The sequence below is a fragment of the Pogona vitticeps genome, chromosome 7 (genome assembly GCF_051106095.1).
Source record: "Pogona vitticeps strain Pit_001003342236 chromosome 7, PviZW2.1, whole genome shotgun sequence".
NCBI lineage: Eukaryota > Metazoa > Chordata > Lepidosauria > Squamata > Agamidae > Pogona > Pogona vitticeps.
This window is the reverse complement of record NC_135789.1, coordinates 33785928-33805763: the sequence shown is the minus strand read 5'-3', so window position 1 is coordinate 33805763 and position 19836 is coordinate 33785928. Positions and strand designations below refer to the sequence as shown.

Sequence of the window (19836 nt, the reverse complement as noted above, 5' to 3'; positions counted from 1 at the left end):
AACCCTAACCCTAACCCTAACCCTAACCCGACCCCGACCCCGACCCCGACCCCGACCCCGACCCCGACCCCGACCCCGACCCCGACCCCGACCCTCACCCTAACCCTCACCCTAACCCTCACCCTAACCCTGACCCTGACCCTGACCCTGACCCTGACCCCTAACCCTAACCCTAACCCTGACCCTGACCCTAACCCCTAACCCTGACCCTGACCCTGACCCTGACCCTGACCCTGACCCTGACCCTGACCCTGACCCTGACCCTGACCCTGACCCTAACCCTAACCCTAACCCTAACCCTAACCCGACCCCGACCCCGACCCCGACCCCGACCCTAACCCTGACCCTAACCCTGACCCTAACCCTAACCCGAAACTGAAACCTAATCCCGAAACCGAAACCTAATCCCGAAACCTAATCCCGAAACCTAATCCCGAAGCCGAAACCTAATCCCGAAACCGAAACCGAAACCTAATCCCGAAACCGAAGCCACAAGAAAAACCACAACCGAAACCTAATCCCGAAACCACAACCGAAACCGAAACTACAACCGAAACCGAAACCACAACCGAAACCTAACCCCGAAACCGAAACCTAATCCTGAAACCGAAACCACAAGAAAAACCACAACCGAACTCTAATACCGAAACCACAACCGAAACCGAAACCGAAACCACAACCGAAACCGAAACCACAACCGAAACCTAATCCCAAAACCGAAACCGAACCCTTATTTCCCTAATTTCCATAATTCCCCTAATTCCCCTAATCCTAATTTCCCTAACCCTAACCCGCTTGCGTTCAGCCTGGAGGCAGGCAGTACATCACGGCCTCTCCCAATTTGAAGAGACCCTTGTCCAGCAGGCTGAGGCAAAGAGGAAGTCACAAGGGAAGCAAAACCAGGGAGCTGGACAGGGGACAGATTCGACTTGTCTTCAGTGTGGAAGAGATTGCAACTCTCGAATTGGCCTCCTCAGCCACACTAGACGCTGTTCCAAGTCCTCCATACAGAGCACGCTACCATAGTCTTTCGAGACTGAAGGATGCCTACACAACTCTCTTGGTGGCGCTGTGGGCTAAACCACAGAAGCCTCTGTGCTGTAAGGTCTATAGATCTGCAGATGTAAGGTCACATCCATGCGACGGAGTGAGCTCCCGTCGATTGTCCCAGCTCCTGCCAACCTAGCAGTTCAAAAGCATACAAATGCAAGTAAATACGTAGGGACCACCTCGGTAGGAAGGTAACAGCATTCCGTGTCTAAGTCGCACTGGCCATGTGGCCACAGAAGATTGTCTTTGGAGAAAACGCTGGCTCCATGGCTTGGAAACAGGGATGAGCACCACCTCTAAAGTTGAACACGACTGGACAAAAATTGTCAACAGGAACCTTCACCTTTAACCCTAACCCTTAGGGTTACGGTTAGGGTTAAAGGTAAAGGTTCCCGTTGACAATTTTTGTCCAGTCGTGTTCAACTTTAGGGTTACGGCACAGTAAGAGCAGGGGGAGGGGTGGAGCAGAGGGTGGGGCAGAGGAGAGGGTGGTGCAGGGGAGAGGGCGCAGTGGAGGAGAGGGCGGAGCGGAGCAGGGGGGAGGGGCAGATTTTTGGGAGGCGCAGACTTGCACCTGCTTCGCAGAGGGCAGGGCGGAGCCGAGGGAGGGGCAGATTTTTGCGAGCTGTGGGTTCGCCCTTGCTTCGCCGAGGGCAGGGCGGAGGAGAAGGTGGGGCGGGGCGGAGCCGCGGGAGGGGCAGATTTTTTGGCGGCGCGGGCTCGCGCGCGCGGCGCGCGCGCGCGAGCCCGCGCCGCCAAAAAATCTGCCCCTCCCGCGGCTCCGCCCCGCCCCACCTTCTCCTCCGCCCTGCCCTCGGCTCCGCCCTCTGCTCCGCCACCCCTCCTTCTCCTATTCTGCCCCCCTCTGCTCCACCCCCCTACTCTGTCCCCTCCCTACTCTGCCCCCCTCCTACTCTGCCCCTCCCCTCTACTCTGCCCCTCCTCCCACTCACTTAGCTGCCATCCACCTCTACAGCACCTAACCTACAGCTCTCTCCTTATAACATTACTACAACCCAATTTCTATTTAAAACCTCCAATCCTGCATCCTTCTAGGTCACAGTGGGCTCAAAAAATTCCATCTCGCCTTCTATTGCGGTCTGTTCACACTTCCTTTTCGTCTTCCACTCCATTTACCACCCCAACTCTCCCCTCCAATTCTTATTTTTACACCAATCTTGAAAAACATTGCTAGAAACCCTCCACGATGCATTATGGGACCCTTTTACGCAGATCACGCATTTAAACCCTTCCAAACTCAACTCTTGCAGCTCGCATTCAATTCAACAAAATGCAGCTTCCTGGCTTTTTCTTACGCTTTCACTTTTACTCCTTTTACACTCTTTTTCCCACAACGACTCTCCCCTCTCCCCTACCATTCTTCTCTTTACACAAAGCTTTCAATCCTTTCTACAAACCCTCCTCCATGCGTGCTACAAATGTGCTCGCCGAAACCACATTTCAAACCATTAAACCACACGAACAAAGCCGCGCCGAATTTATTCACATCTCTCTCAACTCCAAAAATACACCTTGCGCTACTTTAACCCGAACCCTACTTTAAACGCTCATTTCTCGCCACGCTCCCACAATGCATTGCACACCCCTTACGCCGATTTTTTAAGCATTGCTCTTCGCATACAGACTCCGGACCGCGCTTGGGATGGCGCTAATTAATACAAAAGGAACCAGAACTGTAAACCCTAAAGAACACAAACCCACATGCTATTTATACCGATCGCTGTGACCTCAAACAATTCACCTTGCATGGCTTTAAATACCTCGCTTCCAAATCACCGTCCTGTAATTCAATGATAAATTCTTAGATTTTTTTAAAACATTTCTTTTCAAATAAGAATTCAAACGCACAATTACGAGGGCACAAATGACTAAACCCTAACGAACAAAAACCTACATGCAATTTATTCAAATCACTGCCACCTGCAAGATTTCACTTTTCAGTCATTTAAATATCGCACCTCCGCACTGCCCTTTAACGATGCAACACGGACCCCTTAGAGCAACTCGTTCCCTTTTCCTTTCAAAACCTTTCAAAAATTAAAAAACCTTTCCCAGGAGAGGTAAAACACTCAAACGCTCCCCCTTCACTTTAATCGTACAAAGAGGGGCACCTCCCCAACGGAACCCTAGACACTCTCAACCTCTTCTCTCTTTTGCTTAACCAACGAAAGAAACAAAAACCACCTCTAACACGGCACAGTCCCTTCATTAGTACCTCGAACGCTTCCCCGCGTAGAACTCAACCCCCCCCAGCCCCCGCACGAGAACGACCCGGACTTGCTTTCGCATGGGAACCCGAAGTCGAAACACCCCTCAAGCGGCATTTCCATCACTTTCCGCAGCACCGCCTCCTCCGCATTTCTTTTAACCCCATTGGTTGAATTCAAACCACTACCGGATAGACCCGCCAATCAAGGATACCGTTTCGTCACGTGTAGCCCCTCACCTGGCGCGATTGACATTCCTGGGGGGCAGCTGTGTCGTCAGCGTGGGGAGACCGGCGTTTCGGATTCCAGGTAGCCAAGCCTGACCAAGAAGCCTTTTTCCCCGTCTTCAGATCAATGCTCAGTTTGTTGGGGGTGGGTGGGTTGATACATTGGGTGTTAAGCGGGGCGGGGGGGTGTTTCCATCTGACGAGCCCCTAGAAAAGTTTTCAAACACCTTGGTAGCCTTTTCTACACAACGTCAGGTCCTTTATTACCTTCCTTATTAGTCGCCTGCGGTAGTTTGGAAATCTAGACTCTCTCTGATAAAACCTATCGTGGGGGACCTGTGTTACTCTACTGCAGCCCCCCCCCACCAGTGGTTGCTCAGGAGGGTCTAATCTACTGTCTGCCAGCCCGACCCCATTCAAATAGCCAAACACCCCCCTTTTTAATGGATCTTGTGCTCTGCAGAGGTTTCGGCTCAGTAATTTCCAGGGGTTAATGTTTTCCTCTTCTTGCCTATGTGTTGCTGAGACTGTTAAGCTGCATCTTCGTTTAAAAGATTTCCTCTTACATGATGACAGGCTGCTAGAATGACTCAACCGCAAAATTCAATGAACGTGCAACTAAATTAATATGCATTTTAAATAAAAATAGTGCTGCCAAAAAATACTGTCCTCCGATTTTGGCTTCTCTGACGAAACATCAGGCACTGGTCAATCTTAGTTTTCTGCAGATGCAGTGTTCAAATCTAATAAATAAATCAGGAACTTGGAATTTCTAATTTCACCATTGTAAATGTGAATTAAAAAAAAAAAACCAGACAAAACAACAACTTATGCAACGTTGGCTTTATTTCACAGAATCAAATGTTCCCTAACGAATGTTCTTTCCCCCACAAACCTCATTCAGTCAGTGTGGCAAAAACAAACAAACAAAAAAAATAGAAGACATTCCCAAACAGGAAAATAAAGCAGTGGGTTTGTCTGTTCTAGGCATGTACTTAATAAACAAAAACTGGCAGCCACCCCTGCCTGTGTGTTCTGGATGGAAAAATTGTATGCAAGAAACATAACGCCTAGGTTTCAAAGTGAATGATACCAATTTTCATCCAACAGCAGAATGTTAATTCAATGCTCTTGTTTAATTCAATGTTACTCGTCTCGGTGGGTATTTGAACCCAGGCTTGCTGATTTATTAAGGCGCTCTCTCTGCTACAGCAAACGGTGTATTTTTGTCAGCAATAATCCTGATAGGAATAACGATGTTATACAAATTTTGGGGTTAATGACTGATTTTAGCTTTTAAATATTGTCTTTTAATGCTGTGAGTCGCCTTGGCTCCTGTTTTTAGCAGGAAGACAGGGTAGAAAAACGTCAAATGAATAAAATCTTCGTCGTCGTCAAAGTTGGAGGGCTATTTGTCAGGTTCTATAGATGAAGTGGATTTGTAGGAAGCGATCCGGTGAGACTCAATATTTTACTTTGCCTTAACGGGAGCATCGGAGACATGAGGAGGAGGTGCTTGCAGCTTCATGGAGCCACTGAAACTTCTTCTATGAACGTGTGGAAGACGAGCTTCCATTTTCTCTATTAGTATTAGTGTTCTTATGCTTTGTTTTCTTGTTCCCTGCCAAAAGAGAAAGAAACAAAATGCAAAGGAATGCTTTTCATGTTAATGTGCTTCTTAGCGTTAATATGGCAAGCTTAGTTTTTTCTTTATTGGATGACAGGATGAAGGAAATCCCTTTGTGGGCTTTTCGTCAAGGATGCTTTGGTGTCTCTTCCGATATAGAGGAAGGTGTAAGCCTTCTATAGCTGTCTTTTCGGCAGGGGAGTTGGTGCACGAGATTTAATTCTGTATTTTTCTTTATAGGATGATGGGGTGAAGGAAATCCCTTCATAGACTTTCCTTCAGAGGCTATCCAAAACAGACAGGATACACTCTGCAAGTACTCACGAATCTTCACTTGGAGACGGTTGCTCATCATACATGAGAGTAGTCGTAAGACCAGATAGGCGGGATATAAAATAAATAAATGCACCCCTACCTCTAGCCTTGGATCAGCGTTGCTTCTGAAAGAGCCCAGGAGTCTGGCCTTCCGTGGGGGTGGGGTGGGAGTTAATCATATATGGGCAGTGTATCATAAGGAGCCACTGTAGGCTCAAGAAGTACCCATTATTGTAGCTTAGTAATCAATCTAGATTGACTAACACAGTGGTTCTTAACCTTTGTTACTCAGTGTTTTTGAACTGCAACTCCCAGAAATCTCAGTCAGTAGACCTGATGGTGAAGGCTTCTGGGACTTGCGGTCCAAAAACATCCGAGTAACAAAGGTTAAGAACCAAGAGCAGAATGCTTAATTTAACGCTCTGTGATGTTTCTCAACGAGGATTTCAGCCCGGACTTCCTGATTTCTTAACGTACTCTCTCCACTACACAAAACTGGATGTTTTCGTTAGGAATAATCATGATAGGAATAACGATGTTATACAAATTTTTGGGTTGATTGCTGATTTTAACTTATAAATATTGTCTTTTAATGCTGTGAGTCACCTTGGGTCCTGTTTTCAGCAGGAACACAGGGTAGAAAAACTTCAAATGAATAAAATCTACACGGTCGTCTTAGAACTCATAAGTTGGAGGGCTGTTTGTCGGGTTCTCTAGACAAAGCGGATTTGTAAGAAGCGATCCGGTGATACTAAATAGTTTACTTTCCCTTAGTAGGAGCGTCGGGGACGTCGAGAGGAGGTGCTTGCGCCGAAACGTCTTCTATAAACGTGTGGAATAGGAGCTTCCATTTTCTCTATTAGTATTGATAAAGGAACGTGTGCTGTGGTGGTTTCTTTTTCTTAATACCTGCCAGAAGAGAAAGAAACAAAATGTAAACTAATGCTTTTGATGTTAATGTGCTTCTTAACGTTAATGTGCCAGGGTTAGTTTCTTCTTTGTACGATGACAGGACGAAGGAAATCCCTTCGTGGCCTTTCCTTCAAGGATGCTTTCGTGTCTCTTCCTATATAGAGGAACGTGTAAGCAATCTATAGCTGTCTTTTTAGGATGGGGATTCTGTACAGCAGAGGTCCCCAACCTTGGGCCTCCAGATGTTCTTGGACAACAACTCCCAGAAGCCTTCACCGCCACCTCTTCTGGCCGGGATTTCTGGGAGTTGAAGTCCAAGAACATCTGGAGGCCCAAGGTTGGGGACCACTGCTGTACAGGACATTTGATTCTGTATTTTTCTTTATAGGATGACGGGGAAAAGGAAATCCCTTCAGGGGTTATTTTGGCTATCTTCCTATGGAGATCCATAAACAGACGGGATCCGCTCTGCAACTGCTCAGGGATCTTCACATGGAGGCAATTGCTCATCGTACATCCCATGCCTCTGGCCTTGCGTCGGCGTTGCTTCTGAAGGAGACCAGCAGTCTAGCCTTCTGTGCAGGTGGAGTGGGGGTGGGAGTTAAGCCCATAGGGGTAGTTTATCATAAGGAGTGATTGTGGGCTCAAGAAGTACCCTTTATTATAGCTTAATAATCAATCCAGATTGGGTAACGGGCTCCAACTGGTCGCGTCGATAGAAAGTGTCAAGATACTTCCGCAGGACTAAAACGTGGCGGCCGGATTGCGGACTGTGGTTCCTGATAGGGATCGCCTCGCCCTCGTGTTATGGCAGCTCCGCAGGCTGCCGATCGGTTTCTGGGCTCAATTTAAACAGCTGGTTTTGACCTATAAAGCCCTTTCTCTTCAGGCAACTCTTCCCGGAGTGTCTGCCTACCTAAGTGTGGTTTTTAGGTGGATTGTCATGCATTATACCTATGACTGGATGTTTACTACTACTGGTGTTTTGCTTTATTCAGAGTGATTTTACTTTGTTCATTTATAATATTCACATACTGCTTTTACCTTTAATATAATATTTTGTTGATGGAAGGTGCCTCTCTGTATTCATTGGTCCTAACTTTAAATATGGCCTTTTAATGATGTAAACCGCTGTTGGATAGTCCTTCTTTCTGCTTTTAACTATTGTCTTTCAACAATGTAAGAGGCCTCTTTAAGGAGAAAGGCGGGCTAAAAGTATTTTAGATAAAATGAATAAATAAATAATAGTGTCTTGGAAATCTGAATTTCAGGATATTTTTTCCCACCTCTGCCCCTGGCTGTCAACTTTGTGTGACATCCTCTCGGTAAATGAACGTGACCTTACTCTGTTGGCGTTCCCCTGCATCACAACCCGTTCCTGTCCAATTAGCGCTAGCTTGTTACAGTCGTTCAAATATTATTATTTTTTTCTAACTTTCATTGAAGGAAAATGGAGAAAACTGCAGCTCCATATGGAACCTCCATCCTTATGAGAGCCTCGTGGTGGACTGGTTAAAATGCTGTACTGCAGCCAAAACTGCTCACGACCTGGGGTTCGATTCCAGGTAGCCGGCTCAAGATTGGCTCAGACTTCTATCCTTCTGAGGTTGGTAGAATGAGTACCCAGCTTGCTGGGTGGGGGCAATGTGTAGCCTGCATAATTAACTTGTAAATCACCCTGAGAGTGCTTGAAGCACTATGGGGCGGTATAGAAGCAGCACACTTTCCTTTTCTTTTTTCTTTTCTTTTCTTTTTTCTTTCTTTTCTTTTTTTGCTTTCTATTTTTCGCTTACTGTGCCTGGGTCTTTTTTAACAGCCTGGTACTCTTGGTACCAGTGGAAAAACTGGTCCTCCCCGCCTCACCTCCAGCCATGGGAATTTCGGTGGGGAAAGCCTGAAGAATAGGGCTCCCCCTCCTTGGAAGTCATCCAGGAGTCCCCCAACAAATGCCTAAAGGGGAAACTTGTGATCTTAAAAGCAGCACAGGTTCTTGACTCCTGAAATGGACCTCAGTCCACAAGAACTAACTCTACCCTTTACAAGGACACAAAATCTTTGGTTTTGGCTGTGAAAAAACAAACCCGGTAACCTGACATGATGCTTTGCGAGCATCTTGCTCCTGGTACGCTGCATCTCTTCCCTGAAAGGAGAAGTGTTCTCCGTGCTGTCCTTCTCCAAGCAGGTGGAGACCTGTCTCTTCAGGCAGGCTTTTCCTCAATGAATAGTGTTCAGCGGGGTGGGGGGGTTATTTCCATCTGACGAGCCCCTAAAAAAGTTTGAGCCACTTTGGCAGCCTTTTCTACGCAAAGTCAAGTCGTTTATTACCTCTTTTTTTAGCCGCCTCCGGTAGGTTTGAAATCTTGACTCTCTCTGATAAAACCTCTCGTGGGGGACCTGTGTTACTCTACTGCAATCCAGTGGTTGCTCAGGAGGGTCTAATCTACTGTCTCCCCACCCGACCCCTATCAAATAGCCAAACACCCCCCTTTTTAATGTATCTTGTGCTCTGCAGAGTTTTCGGCTCAGTAATTTGCAGGGGTTAATGTTTTCCTCTTCTTGCCTATGTGTTGCTGAGAGTGTTAAGCAGCGTCTTTGCTTCAAAGATTTCTTCTTGAATGATGACAGGCTGCTAAAATGACTCAACTGCAAAATGAAATGAACGTATTGTACAACAAACTGAATATGCATTGGTGAGTGAAAATAGTGCTGCCTAAAAATACTGTCCTCCTATTTTGGCTTCTCGGATGAAACATCAGGCACTGGTCAATCTTAGTTTTCTTCAACTGGGGTTTCCAAATCTACTAAATAAATGAGGAACTTGGAATTTCTAATTTGGCCATTGTAAGTGTGCGTTAAAAAAAAAACCACCAGACAAAACAACGACTTATGCAACGTTGGCTTTATTTCAGGGAATAGAATGTTGCCTAAGGAATGTTCTTTCCCCCAAAAACCTCTTTCAGTGGGTGTGGCAAAAAAAAAAAAAAATAGAAGACATTCCGAAACAGGAAAATAAAGCAGTGGGTTTGTCTGTTCTAGGCATGTACTTAATAAACAAAAACTGGCAGCCACCCCTGCCTGTGTGTTCTGGGTGGAAAAATTGTATGCAGGAAACAACGCCTAGGTTTCAAAGTGAATGATACCAATTTTCATCCAACAGCATAATGTTAATACAATGCTCTTGCTTAATTCAATGTTACTCCTCTCGGTGGGTATTTGAACCCAGGCTTGCTGATTTATTAACGCGCTCTCTCTACTACAGCAAACTGGGTATTTTTGTTAGCAATAATCATGATAGGAATAACGATGTTCTACAAATTTTTGGGTTAATGACTGATTTTAACTTTTAAAAATTGTCTTTTAATGCTGTGAGTCCCCTTGGGTCCTGTTTTTAGCAGGAAGACAGGGTAGAAAAACGTCAAATGAATAAAATCTTCATCGTCGTCTAAGTTGGAGGGCTGTTTGTCAGGTTCTATGGATGAAGCAGATTTGTAGGAAGCGATCCGGTGAGACTAAATATTTTACTTTGCCTTAACAGGAGCATTGGAGACATGAGGAGGAGGTGCTTGCAGCTTCATGGAGCCACTGAAAGTTCTTCTATGAACGTGTGGACGAGGAGCTTCCGTTTTCTCTACTAGTATTAGTGTTCTTATGCTTTATTTTCTTGTTCCCTGCCAAAAGAGAAAGAAACAAAATGCAAAGGAATGCTTTTCATGTTAATGTGCTTCTTAACATTAATATGGCAAGCTTAGTTTTTTCTTTATTGGATGACAGGATGAAGGCAATCCCTTTGTGGGCTTTTCTTCAAGGATGCTTTGGTGTCTCTTCCTATATAGAGGAAGGTGTAAGCCTTCTATAGCTGTCTTTTCGGCAGGGGAGTTGGTGAACGAGATTTAATTCTGTATTTTTCTTTATAGGATGACGGGATGAAGGAAATCCCTTCATAGACTTTCCTTCAAAGGCTATCCAAAACAGACAGGATACACTCTGCAAGTACTCACTCATCTTCACTTGGAGACAGTTGCTCATCATACATGAGAGTGGTCGTAAGACCAGATAGGCGGGATATAAAATAAATAAATACACCCCTACCTCTAGCCTTGGATCAGCGTTGCTTCTGAAAGAGCCCAGGAGTCTGGCCTTCCGTGGGGGTGGGGTGCGGGTTAATCATATACGGGCAGTGTATCATAAGGAGCCACTGTAGGCTCAAGAAGTACCCATTATTGTAGCTTAGTAATCAATCTAGATTGGCTAACACAGTGGTTCTTAAGCTTTGTTACTCAGGTGTTTTTGAACTGCAACTCCCAGAAACCTCAGCCACCAGAGCTGATGGTGAAGGCTTCTGGGAGTTGCAGTCCAAAAACATCCGAGTAACAAAGGTTAAGAACCAGTGGGCTAACAGGCTCCATGTGGTCCCGTCGATGGAAAGTGTTACGACGCTTCCGCAGGACTCAAACGCGGCGGCCGGATTGCGGACTATGAGTCGTCATACTGATCGCGGCGCCCCTGTATTACGGCAGCTCCGCAGGCTGCCGATTGTTTCGGGGCTCAATTTAAACAGCTGGTTTTGACCTATAAAGCCCTTTCTCTTCAGGCAAATCTTCCCAGACTGTCTGGCTACCTAAGTGTGGTTTTTAGGTGGATTTTCATACATTATACCTATGACTGGATGTTTAGTACTACTTGTGTTTTGCTTTATTCAGATTGATTTTAGTTTGTTTATTTATAATATTCATATATTGTTTTTACCTTTAATATAATGTTTGGTTGATGTAAGGTGCCTCTCTGTATTCATTGGTCCTAAATTCAAATATGGCCTTTTAATGATGTAAACCACTGTTGGATAGTCCTTGTTTCTGCTTTAACTATTGTCTTTTAACAATGTAAGTGGCCTCTTTAAGGAGAAAGGGGGGCTAAAAGTATTTTAGCTAAAATGAATAAATAAATAATAGTGTCTTGGAAACCTGAGTTTCAGGATATTTTTTCCCACCTCTGCCGCTGGCTGTCAACTTTGTGCGACATCCTCTCGGTAAATGAACGTGACCTTACTCTGTTGGCGTTACCCTGCATCACCACCCGTTGCTGCCTATTTAGCGCTAGTTTGTCACAGACGTTCAAATATTATTTTTTTCTAACTTTGATTGAAGGAAAATGGAGAAAACTGCAGTTCCATATGGAACCTCCATCCTTATGAGAGCCACGTGGCGCACTGGTTGAAGCAAATGAACTATGAAGCTCTGCGTCCACGTGAATGATCTCATGGACACAACGACACCTGCTTAAGAGGGGAAAAATACAGTTATTCCAAATGACAAGTACAAGCGCCTGCACAAAGGGGGAGAAAACCAGGGGGCAGCGGGTGGAATTAAAAGCAGTAGAAATGAGCCACAACCCCAGGTCCCCTTGATGCTAGGAAGAAAAAGACGCTCCCTCGCCTCTCCAGGGTGAAATAATAAAATCACAACACAAACAAACAGCCCAGAGTGCCCTTGGCTGCCAGATGGGCGTTATATAAATCAAATAAATATATAATTAAGTAAGTAATTACATTAAAATATATAAAAGAAGGAAGCATGAAGAACTTCAAGTCATTGAATGTGAGGGCGACGACTACCAGGCTGAGTCCTGCCCTGCATTTCCCATGAGGTTTGGAGGCAGAAAGAGGGAGGGAGGGAGGGAGCGAAATCCACCCGGACCCCCTTTAATCCTTTCCTTAAGGGCCAGCCTCATGGGGAGGAGACCAACGGTAACTTTGCACATGCCCAGAGACTTGGTGGCCTTTCCCACCTTGGATCAGATTCATCTCCTAAAGGACTACAAAGCCCATCATGGGGTGGGGGAGAAGGGTCCCAGCAGTCACCCCACCCTCCCCCATGGACATTCTTACCCAGCCGCCGTCCCCGGTAGGAGCGGGGCAGCGTCCACCGCAGGCCGGGTCTGCCACCGGCCTTGCAGCCGGAACAGCCTCTGGGTGCCGCAGGGGCAGGCCGGACAAATAATGGGGAGACACGGTGGGGAAGGAAAAGCGTGACGCACCGGCCTTTAGCGTCCCAGTGTCGCCATGGCAACGGGACAGGAAGAGGCGGGCCCAGAGGACCTGCTCTCCGAGTGCAAAGGGCTAGAAGGTCCCCATGGCGACTTGCAGGAAGAGGAGGGCCCTGAGGACCTGCCCTCTGATTTCCATTGGCTGGGAGCGGCTCCATGGCAACGCAACAGGAAGAGGCAGGCCCTGAGGACCTGCCCTCTGATTTCCATTGGCTGGGAGCAGCTCCATGGCAACGCAACAGGAAGAGGCAGGCCCTGAGGACCTGCCCTCTGATTTCCATTGGCTGGGAGCGGCTCCATGGCGATGTGACAGGAAGAGGCGGGCCCAGAGGACCTGCCCTGTGAGTTCTGAAGGCTAGAACGTCAGCATGAAAGGCCCTCTGAGTCCAAGCGGGCTAGACGGTGCCTCTACTCCCTTGGCCGGCCACTTCTCGGCTCCCTCTGCTGGCAGCCTCATGCCGGAGGACCCTAGCCATTTCAACCCCCCCCCCCCCCAGGCTTCCCGGCTGGGGGAATTAAAAGCGCGGCTCCTAAACGGCTCCTGCTCGATGGGGGGGGGGGCATATCCTGAGAGGGACCTAGGAGGAGGAGGAGGAGGAGGTGGAGGTGGAGGAAGAAAAGGAAGGGCGCCTCGCTCTCCCAGGGACTGGGGAGGAGGAAACCTCCTCGTGTCTTTTTTTCCTGGTTCGTCTCTCAACGTTCAAGAGGACGACTGCAATTCAATGAACTTTCGGTGCTTGTCTATTTCACCTGCTTTTTATTAGTAACCCCCCTCCCCTTTTCTCCTTTATCAGCCACTTGTAAAGGTGGTTTTAGATATCTGTAATTTCTCATTTGAACTAAGCGTCCTTTCTTTAAATTAAAATATTTGTGTGCCTTAATAAGATTACTGCATGAAACGGTAATAAATAAATATAGTTATAAATGATTATTATTGTTGCAGTTATTGTTATTGTTCTTCTTATTATCATTATTGCTTTTTGCCCTACTGTCCACGCTGTAACAGGTGGCAATTTCTTTTCTTTATTTCTTTATTCTATTTATACCCCGCCTATCTGGTCATTTCGACCACTCTAGGCGGCTGTTTAATTGGTACACTGTTTAATCGGAAAGCTACCAGATGTCTGCGCCTGGATCTTCTTTACCGTTGTCCACGCCCCGTAGCTCTGGGTCTTTATGATGGCAATTTTAATTGTATTTTAATCATATTTTAATTGCATTTTAATCACTTTATATTTTATTGTATTGAATTTTAATTGTTGTAAGCCGCCCAGAGACCTCTGGGTAGAGTGATTCCAATGCCCCTCCCCACCCTGCCTTGGTGGGCCCTTTCATTGTATTTTTTTGAAATTTAGAGAAGGGGGTGGAATCCTATAGTGCCACGACCGAGAGCATAAGGGGGTCTCCGTCTCTTACAGATGGGCTGAGACTCATGGGAAGAATGCAGGGAAACGTGGGTGCGTTGTTTTAAAGAACCCTAATAATGGATGACAGACTCCTCTGAAGCACTGCCGCCTAAGCTCTTCGAATAAATACAACAAAGGCAGAAAGCTGTCTGCTGGCAGCCTGAACAGGGAAAAAGAAAAGGCCTCCTCTGCCTGCCAGATCACGGCGTAGGGCGAGAGGGTCCTCCAACCTTCCTTCGGCCCTGCTCCCCCCCCCCGTGCGCGCTGGAGGAGACAAGAACAATAAAAGCCAGAAGAGGAGTAATAATAAAATAATAACTTACATGAAACACAAAGAAGACGGGCAACGCACTCAGCACCGAACTGCACTTTCTCTCGTCCTTGGCGGGAAAGAAGGGGAGACGGAAGTCCTCAGGAATCTCCACCTCGGGACTCGAACCCGAGCTGGGAGGGAGACTGGAGACAGCTCGCCATGTCCTGCAGGGGTAAAGGGATGACAGACATACGCACCTGTACACACATCTGCCTTAATCCTTTTTTGTTTTGAACCAGCCATCCTAACGGCAAGTTTAAAAACTGCAACTCTGTGCATGCCCAGGGGCGTTAAAATTACCCAGAGTGGTTTTTTAAATCGTTATTTCACACCTTTCTTCTCTGTTAACAACTACAAGGGCCGTCACGGGGCAGAGGGGCTCGTGACAGACCCACATGGTATGCCTACCGTCCCGCCGGCCCCCTGCGCACTTACCCGCCGACCTTTCTGGATCCGGTCGTTCCTCGAGGTTGCAGGGTGGCGCAAACGAACGATGAAGCTCTGCATCCGCGTGAACGAGCTCACTGAAAGAACGACACCTGGTTCGGAAGCGAAAATCCAGTTATTCCAAATGACAAGTACAAGCGGCTGTGAAAAGGGGGAGAAAAGCGGGACCAGGGGGTGGAATTAAAAGCAGTAGAAAGGAGCGAAAACCCCAGGTCCCCTTGATGTTGGGGAGAAAAAGACAGCTCCCTCTCCTCTCCAGGGTGGAATAATAAAATCACAACTCAAATAAACTGGCCAGAGAGGCCTTCGCTGACAGATGGCCGCCATATAAATCACATAAATCAATAAGTAAATAAATAAATAAATATCACACACACACACACAAGAACACATAAATACAGACATGCATGCACGCATACTTACATACATACATAAAAAATAAATCAAAGAAACAACCATGAAGAACTTCAAATAATTTAATGCAGTGAAAAGTGAGGGAGACGACTGCAAGGCCGCAACGCAATCGCAACGCAAACAAACGGGCCAGAGAGGCCTTGGCTGCCAGATGGGTGCTATATAAATCGCAGAACAAACAAACAAACAAACAAACAAACAAACAAACAAACAAACAAATAAACAAACACATGCATCAATAAATACATGCGTGCATACTTACATATGTAAAAAATAAATAAAAGAAACAACCATGAAACACTTCAAATATTCTAATGCAGTGAAAAGTGAGGGAGACGACTACAAGGCCGAGTCCCGCCCTGCATTTCCTATGGGGTTTGGAGGCAGAGGGAGGGAGCGAAATCCACCCAGACCCCCTTTAATCCTTTCCTTAAGGGCCAGCCTCCTGGGGAGGAGACCAATTGTAACTCTGCACATGCCCCGAAACTTGAAAAATCCCAAAGACCGCCTTTCCCACCTTGGATCAGATTCATCTCCTGAAGGACTACAAAGCCCATCATGGGGTGGGGGAGAAGGGTCCCAGCAGTCACCCCACCCTCCCCCACGGCCTTGCAGCCGGAACAGCCTCTGGGTGCCGCAGGGGCAGGCCGGACAAATAATGGGGAGACACGGTGGGGAAGGAAAAGCGCGACGCACCGGCCTTTAGCATCCCAGCGTCGCCATGGCAACGGGACAGGAAGGGGCAGGCCCGGATGACCTGCTCTCTGAGTGCAAAGGGCTAGAAGGTCCCCATGGCGACTTGGAGGAAGAGGCAGGCCCTGAGGAACTGCCCTCTGATTTCCATTGGCTGGGAGCGGCTCCATGGCGATGCAACAGGAAGAGGCGGGCCCAGAGGACCTGCCCTGTGAGTTCTGAAGGCTAGAACATCAGCATGAAAGGCCCTCTGAGTCCAAGCGTGCTAGAAGGTGCCTCTACTCCCTTGGCCGGCCACTTCTCGGCTCCCTCTGCTGGCAGCCTCATGCCGGAGGACCCTAGCCATTTCAAACCCCCCTCCCCCCCCCCCCGGCTTCCCGGCTGGGGGAATTAAAAGCGCAGCTCCTAAAGGGCTCCTGCTTGATGGGGGGGGCATATCCTGAGAGGGACCGAGGAGGAGGAGGAGGAGGAGGAGGAGGAGGAGGAGGAGGTGGAGGAAGAAAAGGAAGGGCGCCTCGCTCTCCCAGGGACTGGGGAGGAGGAAACCTCCTCCTGTCTTTTTTTCCTGGTTCGTCTCCCAACGTTCAAGAGGACGACTGCAATTCAATGAACTTTCGGTGCTTGTCTATTTCACCTGCTTTTTATTAGTAACCCCCCTCCCCTTTTCTCCTTTATCTGCCACTTGTAAAGGTGGTTTTAGATATCTGTAATTTCTCATTTGAACTAAGCGTCCTTTCTTTAAATTAAAATATTTGTGTGCCTTAATAAGATTACTGCATGAAACGGTAATAAATAAATATATTTATAAATGATTATTATTGTTGCAGTTATTGTTCTTCTTATTATTATTATTGCTTTTTGCCCTACTGTCCACGCTGTAACAGGTGGCAATTTCTTTCTTTATTTCTTTATTCTATTTATACCCCGCCTATCTGGTCATTTCGACCACTCTAGGCGGCTGTTTAATTGGTACACTGTTTAATTGGAAAGCTACCAGATGTCTGCGCCTGGATCTTCTTTACCGTTGTCCACGTCCCGTAGCTGTGGGTCTTTATGATGGCAATTTTAATTGTATTTTAATCGTATTTTAATTGTATTTTAATCATTTTATATTTTATTGTAGTGAATTTTAATTGTTGTAAGCCGCCCAGAGACCTCTGGGTAGAGTGATTCCAATGCCCCTCCCCACCCTGCCTTGGTGGGCCTTTTCATTGTATTTTTTTGAGATTTAGAGAAGGGGGTGGGATCCTATAGTGCCACGACCGAGAGCGTAAGGGGGTCTCCGTCTCTTACAGATGGGCTGAGACTCATGGGAAGAATGCAGGGAAACGTGGGTGCGTTTGTTTTAAAGAACCCTAATAATGGATGACAGACTCCTCTGAAGCACTGCCGCCTGAGCTCTTCGAATAAATACAACAAAGGCAGAAAGCTGTCTGCTGGCAGCCTGAACAGGGAAAAAGAAAAGGCCTCCTCTGCCTGCCAGATCACGGCGTAGGGCGAGAGGGTCCTCCAACCTTCCTTCGGCCCTGCTCTCCCCCCCCCCCCGTACACGCTGGAGGAGACAAGAACAATAAAAGCCAGAAGAGGAGTAATAATAAAATAATAACTTACATGAAACACAAAGAAGACGGGCACGGCACTCAGCCCCGAACTGCACTTTCTCTCGTCCTTGGCGGGAAAGAAGGGGAGATGGAAGTCCTCAGGAATCTCCACCTCGGGACTCGAACCCGAGCTGGGAGGGAGACTGGAGACAGCTCGCCATGTCCTGCAGGCGTAAAGGCACGAGAGACATACACACCTGTACACACATCTGCCTTAATCCTTTTTTGTTTTGAACCGGCCATCCTAACGGCAAGTTTAAAAACTGCAACTCTGTGCATGCCCAGGGGCGTTAAAATTACCCAGAGCGGTTTTTTAAATCGTTATTTCACACCTTTCTTCTCTGTTAACAACTACAAGGGCCGTCACGGGGCAGAGGGGCTCGTGACAGACCCACATGGTATGCCTACCATCCCGCCGGCCCCCTGCGCACTTACCCGCCGACCTTTCTGGATCCGGTCGTTCCTCGAGGTTGCAGGGTGGCGCAAATGAACGATGAAGCTCTGCATCCGCGTGAACGAGCTCACTGAAAGAACGACACCTGGTTCGGAAGCGAAAATCCAGTTATTCCAAATGACAAGTACAAGCGGCTGTGAAAAGGGGGAGAAAAGCGGGACCAGGGGGTGGAATTAACAGCAGTAGAAAGGAGCGAAAACCCCAGGTCCCCTTGATGTTGGGGAGAAAAAGACAGCTCCCTCTCCTCTCCAGGGTGGAATCATAAAATCACAACGCAAATAAGCTGGCCAGAGAGGCCTTCGCTGACAGATGGCCGCCATATAAATCACATAAATCAATAAGTAAATAAATAAATAAATATCACACACACACACACAAGAACACATAAATACAGACATGCATGCACGCATACTTACATACATACATAAAAAATAAATCAAAGAAACAACCATGAAGAACTTCAAATAATTTAATGCAGTGAAAAGTGAGGGAGACGACTGCAAGGCCGCAACGCAATCGCAACGCAAACAAACGGGCCAGAGAGGCCTTGGCTGCCAGATGGGTGCTATATAAATCGCAGAACAAATAAATAAAAAAACAAACAAACAAATAAATAAACACATGCATCAATAAATACATGCGTGCATACTTACATATATAAAAAATAAATAAAAGAAACAACCATGAAACACTTCAAATATTCTAATGCACTGAAAAGTGAGGGAGACGACTACAAGGCCGAGTCCCGCCCTGCATTTCCTATGGGGTTTGGAGGCAGAGGGAGGGAGCGAAATCCACCCAGACCCCCTTTAATCCTTTCCTTAAGGGCCAGCCTCATGGGGAGGAGACCAATTGTAACTCTGCACATGCCCCAAAACTTGAAAAATCCCAAAGACCGCCTTTCCCACCTTGGATCAGATTCATCTCCTGAAGGACTACAAAGCCCATCATGGGGTGGGGGAGAAGGGTCCCAGCAGTCACCCCACCCTCCCCCACGGCCTTGCAGCCGGAACAGCCTCTGGGTGCCGCAGGGGCAGGCCGGACAAATAATGGGGAGACACGGTGGGGAAGGAAAAGCGCGACGCACCGGCCTTTAGCATCCCAGCGTCGCCATGGCAACGGGACAGGAAGGGGCGGGCCCAGAGGACCTGCTCTCTGAGTGCAAAGGGCTAGAAGGTCCCCATGGTGACTTGCAGGAAGAGGAGGGCCCTGAGGACCTGCCCTCTGATTTCCATTGGCTGGGAGCGGCTCCATGGCGATGTGACAGGAAGAGGCGGGCCCGGAGGACCTGCCCTCTGAATTCAGAAGGCTAGAATGGCTCCAGGGCAACTTCCAGGAAGAGGCGGGCCCAGAGGACCTGCCCTGTGAGTTCTGAAGGCTAGAACGTCAGCATGAAAGGCCCTCTGAGTCCAAGCGGGCTAGACGGTGCCTCTACTCCCTTGGCCGGCCACTTCTCGGCTCCCTCTGCTGGCAGCCTCATGCCGGAGGACCCTAGCCATTTCAAACCCCCCTCCCCCCCCCCCCCCCCGGCTTCCCGGCTGGGGGAATTAAAAGCGCAGCTCCTAAAGGGCTCCTGCTTGATGGGGGGGGCATATCCTGAGAGGGACCGAGGAGGAGGAGGAGGAGGAGGAGGAGGAGGAGGAGGAGGAGGAGGTGGAGGAAGAAAAGGAAGGGCGCCTCGCTCTCCCAGGGACTGGGGAGGAGGAAACCTCCTCGTGTCTTTTTTTCCTGGTTCGTCTCCCAACGTTCAAGAGGACGACTGCAATTCAATGAGCTTTCGGTGCTTGTCTATTTCACCTGCTTTTTATTAGTAACCCCCTTCCCTTTTCTCCTTTATCAGCCACTTGTAAAAGTGGTTTTAGATATCTGTAATTTCTCATTTGAACTAATTGTCCTTTCTTTAAATTAAAATATTTGGGTGCCTTAATAAGATTACTGCATGAAATGGTAATAAATATAGTTATAAATGGTTATTATTGTTGTAGTTATAGTTATTGTTCTTATTATTATTATTGCTTTTTGCCCTACTGTCCACGCTGTAACAGGTGGCAATTTATTTCTTTATTTCTTCATTCTATTTATACCCCGCCTATCTGGTCATTTCGAC

At 47.4% G+C, this 19836-nt stretch overlaps 2 long non-coding RNA genes across 2 annotated transcripts; one reads left to right on the top strand and one right to left on the bottom strand.

The window, feature by feature from the left end:
- Nucleotides 1–3668: 3668 nt before the first annotated feature.
- Nucleotides 3669–11319, top strand: LOC140702157 (uncharacterized). The gene is made up of 3 exons (XR_013538045.1): nucleotides 3669–6942; nucleotides 7806–7965; nucleotides 9895–11319. It is a non-coding gene; the product is annotated as an uncharacterized LOC140702157 (long non-coding RNA).
- On the bottom strand, nucleotides 9241–18659 carry LOC144584041 (uncharacterized). Its single transcript, XR_013538046.1, has 6 exons — nucleotides 18638–18659; nucleotides 17711–17814; nucleotides 17286–17439; nucleotides 14556–14659; nucleotides 14131–14284; nucleotides 9241–10027 (listed from the first exon to the last, which is right to left on the bottom strand). It is a non-coding gene; the product is annotated as an uncharacterized LOC144584041 (long non-coding RNA).
- Between the last annotated feature and the right edge of the window lie 1177 nt (nucleotides 18660–19836).